The following is a 12,948-nucleotide window of genomic DNA, read 5'->3' on the forward strand; positions in this document are numbered from 1 at the left end:
ACGGCTTCTCTTTGGCAGGCAGTGGAAGAGCATGGGATACTTTGAGAATGGTGAATTAAGTGATGGAAAATCTTGAAATCCAAGTTGGGGAAAAATTCGATTTTGAGATGCTTGATGCGAAGCCATTGGGCCCCATGAACTGAGGACTAAGTGGAAGGGGAAAATGACTTTAGTTGCAATCAATTTTTCTGTTTGTCTTGAAGAGCTTCTTACATAAACCTGTCATGTGAACTATAAAAATATGGTCAGTAAACCAAGGGACAATTTAAGTGGCATTAATTTAATGAGCTTATTACCAATCTCTTACAGAAATCAATACACATTTACTTTTTACCATCCCCTGAGGTGGCTCCTTGCCATTACCAGTCATTGTTAGACTGGGGAATGTTTAAAAAGTTGTGGTGAACAGAACCATTCTTCCTGGGCAATTAGAAACACTCAGTGCCCTGCAACTTTTAGAACTTTCTCAAGTTGCCTGTTAATTGGTTCTCTACCCGTGCTTTTTGATTTATAAAGTTTATTCTCTGCCATAAGTTACAAAGCTATCCTCTGTTATAAAGATCTCTGGGGTCATGATAAAATCAAGTCCATCAACTGGGACAATAACATGCTATTGTTTTTATAGAGTGTCCAGGCTTATCCAGTGTCCCAATGGACTTCTTCAAGATAGTTTCAATTTACATCATCTTCATTTCATAAGGATAGCAGTTTCATGCTCTGAGAAACACTAAAAAGTTGCAGTAGTTTCATTTATGAGTAACTAAAGAGATTTGCTACCTGTTTCTTGGGAAAAGGGGTTAATTCTGGTCATTTTATATTGGGATGGAAAAAAAAACGCAAGATCTTTTATTAAAAATTTTTTTTTTGAATTACGAAAGTAATGTGTTCCTTACAGAAAAATCAGAAACTAGAACTAAGCAGAAAAAGAAAAATCACCCAAAATTTCACCAATCACTGAGACCTAGTTAACATCTTAGTGTTTATGTGTTCAGTCTTTTCTGCCTCTCTCCACACATCGTAGTTTTTAAAAATGGGATCATATAATACACAGTGTTTTGTGATTTGTCTCCTCGCTTCCTAAACTTCAAATGGTTTCAGGTCATCCTACATTTCCTAAGGGCTGTGTAACTGTGAGATATACAATTGACTTTATTTAAGGGCACAGTAGGCAGAAGAAATTTCTTCTTATGAACTTAAAAGAATATGCCCCTCATCCCTAAAGCCGTTCTCTAAATCCCTAAATGACCTCTGACCAGCTGAGTTTCGGTGTCGGCGTGTGCGACATTTACAGAGAGGGATAATCCCGCTTCGGGTTCCCGCCGACAGAGTCGCAGTAGGACCCCAGAGCCCACCAGGGTCTTCCCGTCGGAACCGCACCTCGCTTCCTCCAGCGGCGGGCCAGCGGTCAGGAGAAGCGCTCTGCGGACCTAGGGGCCCCATTCCCCAAGACGGTGCATCCCCTCCCCCCCTTGCATGGCAGAGCCCGAGCTCTGCGACAGCTCGTCCGGCGCGGCGCCTTGCCTCGCGGACCCTCTCACCACCGGACAGCAAGCTAGAGACCCAGGAGGGGCCCGCGGGATCTCGTGCCTGCCCAGCCCCACTGCCGCGCTGCACCGCCGCCGCACCGGAGCCGCGCCGTCCCCGAGTGATGACGCGCTTCCTGCCCTCCCGGCGCGCCCGGGCCGTGCGCTCGCGCTCGCCCTCGGCTCTTGTTCCGCGCCTGGAGCCAGCGGCGGCGGCAGCGGCTGAGGCGGCTGCGGGTGCGGAGCGGTCGCCGGGCGCGCGGGGGGTCGCCGGCTGCACTCCGGTGCAGGCGCTCTGCAGTGAGACAGTAAATGCATCCGCCGGTAAGGCTCACGACTCACTCGGGTTTTCCTCTTCCTCCAGCTGCATGCACGTTGCATGAATTTCTCGTGTCTTTTCCCTCCCCTCTACAGAAGGAAAATGTGGGTGGTTTTCCCCTTCCTTTTGCATCTCTTGAGTGATGCAAAAAACCCCGCAAAGCTCCCAGATTTGATGTTCTAGGAGGGCTATTTGCAGAAAATAAAAATAAAATTAAATTAATGCACCTGTCTATCGCACATGTATGTTTCACTGCACTGGACCCGGGCGCCGCGGTTTGCAAACAGCTTCGCAGCCGGCGCCCGAGAGCGGATTCCTAGCCGTGGGCAGCCGGTCCCCTCCGGGGCTCCCGCTGGGTTTCCGGTAACTGGGCTTTGAAAAGCGGCCCCGCCTGCATGGAGTGTCCCCTCGGCCCCGGCCGGGTCCCCGCGCCAGGAGAGTTGGCGCGGGCGGAGCGGCTTCATTCCAGCACTGGTCGCCCCGACTCCAGCGCCACTTTGCAAACAAGTCTCCGGCCGGGCTCCAGGCAAAGACAGCCGGCCGGTGCGGAGCTCCTTTGCCAGTACCGGACTCTCAGACCTGCAGATTCCACGATTCCCCTTTACTTGGCAATCTCGCCACTAGCAAACTGCTGGCCGCTGAGGGACCTAGAGCTAGGGGAGGATTGGGATTCAGTGCCGCTGGCCTCGCGCTGGACCAGGGGCGCCCTCTCCTTCCTCGGCCCCAGGAGCTGAAATTTCGCGCCCACCGGGAGCCGGGGGTCCTGGAGACGGGCATTTCGGGATTCCCTGAGGGGACCGAGGAGCGACGTTCGAGGGCGCCATATTTTCAGTGGGTCTTGGCTACGGAGGGGAGGGGGCGAACAGTTGGTGGGCCCGGGGGAGAGCGCGGCGCCCCCGCTGGAGAGGCTGGAGCGGTTTTCTCTCGGAAAGTTTGCGCGCCCAGGCCGGCACTGAGGCGGCCCCGCAGGGCGCGCACCGCGCCTGTCCCCGCAAGGGCGCGCGGGCTGCAGCGCGTCGCCAGGCCGGCCCGCCGGGGTTGAGGGCCGAGAGCCGCCGTCTGGGACTGCACGCTCGGCTCGCCTCCTTCCCCGGTCCAGCCGAGACGCGGCTGTCGGGCCCCGAGGCGCAAGAAACACGCCCCTCTTCTGCCGCCGCGGCTGCCTGGACGCTCCGCGGGAGCCGTGCGCTTGGCCGCGTCCCCCGGCCGGGCACCGGTGCGGAGCGGTTTGCCGGCGCCGGGATCCGCCTAGGCGCTCCGCAGAACGCGGGATCTCACTCCCCGCGGAGAGGAGGCGCCCGGTTTTCGCGTCGGGGCCGACGGCCTGGCTTGCGGGGGTTCCGGGGCGGAACACCAGTCCGAGCCTCCTGTCGCCTCCCTGGCTGCGGCCGCAGCGCCAGCGGCTGCGTGCTCGTCTCTCGCCGCGGTGCCAGCTCGTGGGGCGAGGTTAAGGGGGGGGGGGGGCGTTTCCAGAAGTTGGGGCTTCAGGTGACACGAGGGGAAACTTGGATTTTTGCTGCCCGTGAAGAGCCCAGGTGACCTGGGGAAAGGAGATTGATTCACAGTCCCTGTCTCGTGGTGAAAACTAACCTCTGGCAATTTCCAGACGGTGAGAGAGGATTGAGCTGAAGTGTTGGCGTTGTGCAAGACACAGTTAAAGACGGGAGGGTAGGGGGATGTTCCGGAGAATTGGACCCCCCCAAATGTAATAAATTACAAGCAGCCTGGTGCTCTTAGTACGACTTACTTTAGCTTCTGATAGTACCCGGGGTGCTGAGTTGTGGCTTTCTTCAGGTTGCGCGCTATCTTCCTTCCTCCAGAGCTTGGAGTTGGCGACTCCTCAGGAGTGGACGGTGGGGAATCTACTTTTGAAATAGATTGTAACCTCTGCTTTGCGAAGGGTCAGGGGAAGGGCGTGTTGGCTGACCTATAGTTCGCTGGCAGGAACGTGCCAGCCGTTCTCCTTGGCGAGAGAAATGATGCCATACTATTGAGGTCATGTCAGCACTTTGGGGCTTTGTCATTGGAGAAGCTTCAGGGGATCACAGAAGGGATGTAGGGGATGGGGGGAGGCTTTCATCTCGGAGATGCGCCCTTTGTTGTCAGGGATTAGGCTGCTCTTGCGTCTGTCCACTTCAATAAATGCCTCTAGTGGGAATGTCAGCCATTGGGTTTCCAAGATTTTATCTTCCTTGTTGGCTGATTTGGGTTATCCATGCAAAAACCCTGGAGGTGCGGTGGTGTGACAAGACAAATGGCCTTGAGAGAGGAGGGATACCTGCACGAATGCTAATTTTGTTTTCACTGAGCCCTAGAATTGTGGAGAACACCCTGAGCCTAAGATACATTTATCTGGAATTAGCATAATTAATTTAGGAGAGAATCAAATCAGTTGCTGAAAGCCTCCATCCCTTTTGTAAAGTTCCCAGTCTTAGAAGTGGTACCTTGAATCCCAGAAACACAGGGCTCCTCAGATCGGGGAAGTCACTGGTTTCTCTCTACCTTTGTACCCACTCAGGTCATCAAGGAGATACTAGAGAGTTATTAGAGTTTCTGTTTTTGGCATTGATGCTGTGCTTCTACCTCCAAAGGGAAGGTGCACTTTTAAAATGATCCTGTTCAGTTAGTTATTGGGGAAATTCTTTCTAGGCAAAGGTTTATTTATATGGGTCTTGAATTCACTTACTGTTAAATCTACTTGTTCAGGGTTTTTCAAACACTGTTCCCTAGAGTATTTTTAAGCAAAGTCAGGTTTTAGAAATAGGGGTATGTGTGTGTATGTGTGTGTGTGTGTGTGTGTGTGTGTGTTATTTTTTGCTTTAGCCCAGTTTCTTTTATAGCTCAAAATTATACTGATTCCCCCATTCCTCCACTCCTGGCTCCCAGCAGATCATTTGTTCCTAAGAACAGTTAAGGATGGTTACAGGTGATGAACAAGTTAAATCTTTACCAACTATGCTCAGGAAAAAAGAAAATCTAAAGATGTATTTATTCATCTTAGGATTGTGCTTTATATATATGTGTCACATATTTTTGTGCATGTGCTAAACATTACATAATAAAAATCTTAAAGGAGTTTTCTCAATAATGCTAAAATAAAAGATTTAAAAAAGAGAAGTTTTATTACAAACCCTTCAGTTTTCATTCCCAAGTATACTACCTCAATATTTATTTATTTTTTTATGCCTCTCTTAACAAAGTGTTATAAATTGTGCTTTGTTGCCTCTTGCCAGATTCTTATTATAACCTCATGGCTTGATCAAAGTTCCTGCAATTTTTTTTCCTATTAAGAAGATTTTGTAACTTCAGGAGGTGAGAAAATGCCTATTCATTTTGGAGAGTTGCCTGTCAAGTTACCAGGCTGTGTGTGTGTGTGTGTGTTGTAGTGTGTGTGGCATGCCTGACTCTTGGGACAGTATCTAAAACTTGTGTTCTGTGACATTACTACTCCAGAACTTTTGAGTCATAATGTTTTCTTGGAGATTTGGGGGTGGTGTTTAGCCAATACAGGAAGTACTAAAAAAGAGTTAAATAATTGAGTTATTTTTAGGGATACAAAAAAAACTTAAAGCCAAGGAGGAAAACTTAATAAGCAGGACCAGAATTACAGCTTACCATACCCAACTGGTGCCTTTTTAATTATAGTACTTTCCCCCAGAAGTTTTTAATCCTATTACTTTTATATTTAATAAGGAAACTAGTTAAGACATAAGCCAAACGGAACTATTGCAAATAATGGGGATAAATGCTGGGTATAACCAGATGTTTTGCCTAAAGTTAAAAGAGTTAAGGAATCTGAACTCTGTCAAACCCCCCTGCAGGCCCTCCTCACTCCCCTTCCCCAATAAGCAGGAGATTTTGAAAGGCTAAAAAATCTTGGATGGCGTTGGAGACAAAAAACAAGAAAAGAACAAAATGTTTAAGGTAGGCTTCTCCTGTCCATTGACCAAACGAACAGCCTGTGGCTTAGTGGCAGGTGTCACTTGGTTTTGAGAGCCTTTGTTTATGTACCACCCAGAGCTATGAATTAAGACTGGGCTGTTTTGCCACCCGTTTCAAGGTGCATTGTCAGTGTCAGTGCCAAGACCATGGTTTTGTTTCTCCCTCAACCAACAATTTAATTTCAGCCATAGTGGTGCTGTTCTGAATATGCAGAACAAGTAGTGAATATTTGTTTCCTTCTTACTCTTTTAGCTGCACTCTTAACAAACAGAATTCTCTAAGCCTGCTATTCACTTATTCAGAAATTGTTTTTGAGGGCTTACCATGTACTTCAAGCTAAGAAATCATCCCCTGGCCTCACCCCACATACTGAGTTCCTAGAGGGTGATATTCTTTTATACTTGACACATCTCATAGATTCCAGGGGCGAGAGGGGATTAGTGTGAGATTAAACAGTACTTGAACAGTCCAGCATGATCAAAGATATACAAAGGATGTGAACAGGCAATTCCTAAGATAAGAGGTACAAATGATCATAAACATGTGAAAAGATCCTCAACGTACATAATGGTCAGGGAAATGCAAATTAAAAAACAAAGAGGTATTAGTTTTCTGTTCAATTAATTCATGTTGTAAAGATTGGTAACATCCTCCATTAGGTGGGTTGGGGGCAACCCTCAGACTCTTGGGGGGAGTATGAACTGGTGCAGCCTTTAGGGAAAGCAGACAGTTTTGGTGAAAATTTGGAACGTGTATGCCATATGAACCAGCAGTTGCATATTTGGAATCCTTTCTTACAGAAGTAAAAACACCAGCATGTAGGGATCTGTGTGTGAGGATGTTTATTGCAGGATTACTACGGTAAATAAACTAGAAGCACCATGAGTGTCCATCAGTAGGATGAATAAAATAGGGTACAGCTACTATGGATTGTTTTGTGAAGGATGTCTATGATACATTACATGTAAATAAAATCAAGTTGCTGAGTATCATATGTATCAATAGTATGACCCTATTTCCGATTTAAAAAAGAAGCCTTAGTAGGTGTATGACCTCGGAGAAAGATATGGGAGGACACATAAAATTTAATATTGTTTAAAATTAGCATTGGGGCAGAGGGGTGGTTAACTTGCCCCTTATACACCTTGAATGGTTTACTTGCTCAAACTTGCAGGCTTTTCTGTATGAAAATTCTTTAAAGTGTTATTTGGTTAATGAATAGGAAATTTGTCTGGAACCATTTTAGAAACAAATTTGGGCAATATCATGTTTTCTCTGATGCCTTCTGTAGCAATCTCTTGTCTCTTTGGAAACTTTCAGTTAGTTATCTTCTAAAATTCTGAGATTTCCCAAGTTTAAGTAAATTCCTTCAGGGTAAGCCATGGATTCTGGAAGAGCTATTTACCTCTATCTCCCAGGAGAGTGACAACAAGCAGTCATGAAAGCTCTTAGCAAGCAGTTTCCTTTCCCTTGACTTTTTCTGATCCCATTCTGAAGGTGGGGTCTTCTGGCCAACTGAAGAGACTTCCTAGAGAGGATCAGCATCTCCTCAAACTTGGTTTTCCTGAGCCCCAGAAAGTTGCTGCTAAATGACTCTGCTGGCATTTGAACCCTGGTCTCCTTCCACACTACCTTCAGCTTAGCTGATTGCTCTCCCTGTGTACCATTTTCAATCCTGCCCCTTGATGTGATTTTTGAAACTTGATAGTATTTCAGTTCTTGGCAGTCACTACAAAAAAATGAAACTTTCAAAAGCAGTGGAATCTCTGTTCACATTTTAAAAAGTGCACACCACGTGATTCTGTGAATGCTAGTGGGAGGCTCCGAATCTCAACCCCATGGGAGCCGGGGCTGTGCTGCAAATTTGAAAACTGTGGTTTAGATTCAGTGGTTTCCAGGAGAGAATGCCTCAGAATCACCTGGAGGACTTGTTAAAACCCACTTTGTTAGGCCACAGTTTCATATTCTGTTAGTCTTAGGTGGGGACTGATAATTTGCATTTTTACCAAGTTCCCAGGTGATGCTGATCTCGCTGGTGCTGGACCACACTTTGCAAACCACTGGTGTAGAGGAACAGCTTCCTCTGTTTTGCAGCTCTTGTGTTCTTGTCTAGCCGGTGCTCTGCCCTTTCATGGATGAAAGTTAGGGTGCCAATCAAGGCAAGTTAACTCAGTTTTATCAGTTTCACCAAGCTGGGAAAAAGAAATATTTGAGTTATTTTACTTAACTTTTTTCTGTATCTTTTGTAGGTGTTTGGGGATGTAGTGATGTTTCGTACATGGTTGTGTGTGGTTAATCAACAGTGAACGTCAGAGTTCAGGGATATTTTAAATATTCTATAATGGTTTCTCATGGGAAAGCAGAGAGGACTATTAGTCTCTGGTTCCTGTCTTTTTGTTTTTCATCATACACATATACATATTCAAGATTTGATGTCACTGATTGCTTTTAATAAAAAGTTGCCTACATGTGAAGGGTATTGTGAAGAAAATGGTGATCAGATAATAAATGGTGCTTAAATTGTTGTAATCTACTCATTGGTGCATTTGGGGTGGGGTGGGGATGAAGTACAGTAGTCATTAATTTCAACAAGTGTTTATTACGGTGTCTCCAGAGGGGACATATTTCTAACAATGCTTATCAGTGACACATAAGTGCTGGGCTGTGCCCGGGGACCCTCACTTGTCTGGATGCCCTCCAGAGGAGTGGCTGACCTGAAGCTCAAGAAGTTTCCCTGAAAGATTCCCCACTAGCGGATCTCCTAATTCTAAAATTCTTCAGCAGATAAACACTTGTTCTGTTTTTAGCTGCATAATTTTAGTGCTTTTCTTCTTTTCTGATGATTTCACATGTAAGTTATAAGCAAAGCAAGATTCGTTGTGCTGAGTGGGGTGTATGAAAAGAAGTGAAATAGGAAGGAAATTTTCAGGAAGGAGGTCATACTTCAGCTGGGCCTTGGAGAGTGGGCATCTTCTGTAGGCGTCTCCACCCTGGCTTCACATTGGGGTCACCTGGGGATTCTGATTTGGTTGGTCTGGGTGGGGCCTGGGCATTGGTGGGTGAGTTTTCCAGGTAATTCTAATGCGTAGCTGGGGTAGAGAACATTCAGCTACAGCCCTCTGGGTCACTTTCCCTCATTCTTTTTTTTTTTTAATTAATTAATTAAATTTATTTATTTTTGGCTGCGTTGGGTCTTCGTTGCTGCCCGCGGGCTTTCTCGAGTTGCAGCGAGTGGGAGCTGCTCTTCGTTTCTGTGTGCGGGCTTCTCATTGCAGTGGCTTCTCTTGTTGTGGAGCACGGGCTCTAGGCGCCTGGGCTTCAGTAGTTATTTTGCCTCATTCTTGGAAGATCTTGTACATCTGGCTCACAGTCCCTCCTCCCATCAACATTTTTGGTAACTTGGACATCTATATAGATTGTCCCCCCCCAGTTCAGTCCTTTGACCAACTCTCTTTTAGTTATCTTTTCCTCTTGCTACTTCAGCCATGCCTCCCATGGTTATTTCTAGGCTGCTGGTTCTCCGCAGCTTTGCCACCCAGAGGCTATTTGGCAATGTCTAGGGGGTGCTCCGGGCGTCCAGTGAGGGGAGGCCTGGGATGCTGCTAAACGCCCTACGATGCACCAGAGAGCCCTGACCACAGAGAATCACGTGGGCTAAAATGTAAGCAGTGCCATGGTAGAGAAAGAAACCTTGCCCTGGTGTCCTGGGAGTTTTTTTTTAACTCCGATCCATAGGAGAAATACATCTTATGTGAGACCCAATGCAAATACACGTACAACTGAAACAAGTTTCACGAAACAGTGTTTACCCATTACTAGGTATAATGTAGTTGCATACTTTTTATTCTGTGTCATGAAAAAAAATTGCTGGTCATGACCCACTAGGTTGATTTTATTACCCACTAAACTTGCACCACAGTTGTGGACCTTATCATTACCAGTAACTGTACCTCCACCAAAATCTTGACAAGCATTCCAGTCTGACCCTCACCTTTTCTCTTTTATCTTATTCCTGTTATTACCCTGTTCCACCTATCCTGCACCCTACATGGGCCTCTGACCTGGTGACCCTTCCACTTCATTGTCCATCATACTTATTACCTCCTACCACTCTCCCCTCCACCCCGACCCCCAGGTGCTTCCATACACCCTCAACCTCTTTGACCATTTCTCCCTTCATCTTACTTGCCTGGGAAAACCCCACCCTCTGCCCACTGTGCTCCTGCCTCAGGCTGATGAACCTGGCTGGAGAAAACCAGCCATCTGCATCGTCTTGCTTTTGATTTATGACCATAAACCTCAAGGCGGACTCTTGACACTGCCCAGCCCACTATGTTTCTGTCCCCACCCCACTCTCAGCTGATGACTTGGCTTATTTCACGGAGAAAAAAGAAGCAATTAGGAACTAGTTTCATCATCTCCTCGTGCTAAATCTGCTAGCCTCCCTGCACCGTAACCACACAGCACTGGAACCACATGTGAACTGGAGCCCGTTCCCTGTTGGCATGCAAGGCTCTCACTCATGCACGAATCTCCTTTCCCTTCTGCATCATTAGTTTTCTCCCTCTGATGGATCATCTCCATGAGAAACATGCTCTAGTATCTCTCATCTTAAGGGAGAAAGCAGCAACCACAAAACACTCTCAACCCACTATCCTAGTCGGCTGTTCTCCCAGTTCCTCATTCTCCCTTGGAGTAAGTACTTTCTAAAAGAACTGTCATACATTTTGCCCGCTTTCCCCTCTCATTCTGTCTTGAACCCACCCCAGTTTGGCTTCTTGCCCACCCCCCACCCCCTCTTCACCAAAACCATGCTTCTTCAGGTGCCAGTGATACTTAATGGCCAACTCTTAGTTGTCATCGCCTGCAGCCTCTCGGCAGCAGTTAGCCAGCTCTCTCTTTGGCTGTCTTCACTTGGCTTCTGCAGTGCAATCCTAACCTGGTTCTCCTCCTGCACTCTGGCCGTTCCAGCTCCTGTTCTGCTGCTGGATCTCCCCGTCCTGGCTTCTGAAGGAGGGGGCTGTTCTCTCACACTTCACTTGACTTAGGAGTCTGCTCCAGTATCACCTCCTTAGAGGTCTCCCTGGCATCCCCCAGCCCCTGCTCTCAGACTCTTCTTTGTTTTCATATCATTTATTATTCCCTGATACAGGCATACTTGGGAGATATTGTAGCTTCCATTCCAGACCACGGCAATAAAGTGAATATCAAAATAGAGTCTTACGTATTTTTTGTTTTCCAGTGTATATTTACGCTGTACTGTAGTCTATTAAAAGTGTGTAATAGCATTACATCTAAAAAAACAATATACATACCTTAATTAAAAAATACTTTATTGCAAAAAAGTGGTAACCATCCTCTGAGTCTTCAGAGAGTCATGATCTTTTTGTTGGTGGAGGGTTTTGCCTCTATGTTGATGGCTGCTGACCAGTTTGGGAGCTGGTGGCTGAAGGTTGGGGTGCTTGTGGCCACATCTTAAAATAAGACAGCGATGAAGCTTGCCGCATTGATTGACTCTTCCTTTCATGAACAATTTCTCTGTCACATGCAGTGCTGTTTGATAGCATTTTACCCACAGTAGAACTTGTTTCAAAATTGGAGTCAGTTCTCTCAAACCCTGCAGCTGCTTTGTCAGCTAAGTTTATGTGATATTCTAAATCCTGTGTTGTCATTTCAGTAATCTTCACAGCATCTTCACTGGGAATACATGCCATCTCAAGAAACCACCTTCTTTGCTCATGTGTAAGAAGCAATTCCTCATTCAGGTTTTCTCATGAGATTGCAACAATTCAGTAACATCTTCAGGCTCCACTTCTAATTCTAGTCCTCTTGATCTTTCTACCTCATCTGCAGTTACTTCCTCCACTGAAATCTTAAACCCCTCAAAGTCATCCATGAGGGTTGGAATCAATGTCTTCCAAATTCCTGTTAATGTTGTTATTTTGACGTCTTACCGTGAATCATAAGTGTTCTTATGATTCACTTATGGTGAATCCTTTCTGGAAGGTTTTCAATTTGCTTTGCCCAGATCTATCAGAGGAGTCACTGTCTATGGCAGCTACACACTTACAAAATGTATTTCTTAAAGAATAAGACCTGAAAGTTGAAATGACTCCTTGATCCATGGGCTGCAGAATGGATGTTGTGTTAGCAGGCATGGAAAATATTCATCTCGTTGTACGTCTCCATCAGAGCTCTTGGGTGACCAGGTGCCTCGTCAATGAGCAGTAGTATTTGGAAAGAAATCTTTTTTTCTGAGTAGTAGGTCTCAACAGTGGGCTTAAAATATTCAGTAAACCATGTTGTAAACTGGATATGCTGTCATCCAGGCTTTGTTGCTCCATTTACAGAGCACAGGCAGAGTAGATTGAGCATAATTCTTAAGGACCCTAGGATTTTCAGAATGATAAATGAGCACTGGCTTCAACTTAAAGTCAGCAGCTGCATTAGCCCCTAACAAGAGAGTCAGCCTGTCCTTTGAAGCCGTCATTGACTTCTCCTCTCCAGCTATGAAAGTCTTAGATGGCATCTTCTTGCAGTATAAGGCTGTTTTATCTACATTGAAAATCTGTTGTTTGGTGTAGCCTCCTTCATTAATGATCTTAGCTAGATCTTCTGGATAACTTGCTGCAGGTTCTGTGGGTTGGCCAAAAAGGTCGTTTGGATTTTTCCGCAAGATGTTAGAGAAAAACCGGAATGAACTTTTTGGCCAACGCAATACATCAGCACTTGTTGCTTTGCCTTGCACTTTTCTGTTATGGAGACGGCTTCTTTCCTTAAGCCTCACTAACCAACCTCTGCTAGCTTCACACTTTTCTTCTGCAGCTTCCTCACCTCTTTCAGCCTTCCTAGAATTGAGGAGACTTACGGCCTTTCTTTGGATTAGGCTTTTGCTGAAGGGAATGTTGTGGCTGGTTTGCTCTTCTACCCAGACAGACAAAACTTTCTCTGTATCAGCAATAAAGCTGTTTCCCTTTTGTATCATTTGTGTGTTCACTGAAGTAGTACTTTCAATTTTCGTTAAGAACTTTCCCTTTGCATTCATTCACAGCTTGGCTCTTTGGCACAAGAGACCTAGCTTTTGGCCTGTCTGACATGCCTTCTTCACTAACCTTAATCATTTCTAGCTTCTGATTTAAAGTGAGAGATGTGTGACCCTTCCTT

The 12,948-nt window shown here is 46.1% G+C and overlaps 1 protein-coding gene across 1 annotated transcript in view; it reads left to right on the top strand.

The window, feature by feature from the left end:
• The first annotated feature begins 1,709 nt into the window (after positions 1–1,709).
• TLN2 (talin 2) overlaps positions 1,710–12,948 on the top strand; it is a 441,569-nt gene continuing 430,330 nt past the window's right edge. Inside the window, exon 1 of the mRNA XM_065872706.1 lies at positions 1,710–1,847. The gene's annotated coding sequence lies outside the window, so the exon portion shown is untranslated. The remainder of the gene's footprint in view (positions 1,848–12,948) is intronic.

This window comes from Phocoena phocoena, chromosome 2, assembly GCF_963924675.1.
Source record: "Phocoena phocoena chromosome 2, mPhoPho1.1, whole genome shotgun sequence".
Classification (NCBI taxonomy): domain Eukaryota; kingdom Metazoa; phylum Chordata; class Mammalia; order Artiodactyla; family Phocoenidae; genus Phocoena; species Phocoena phocoena.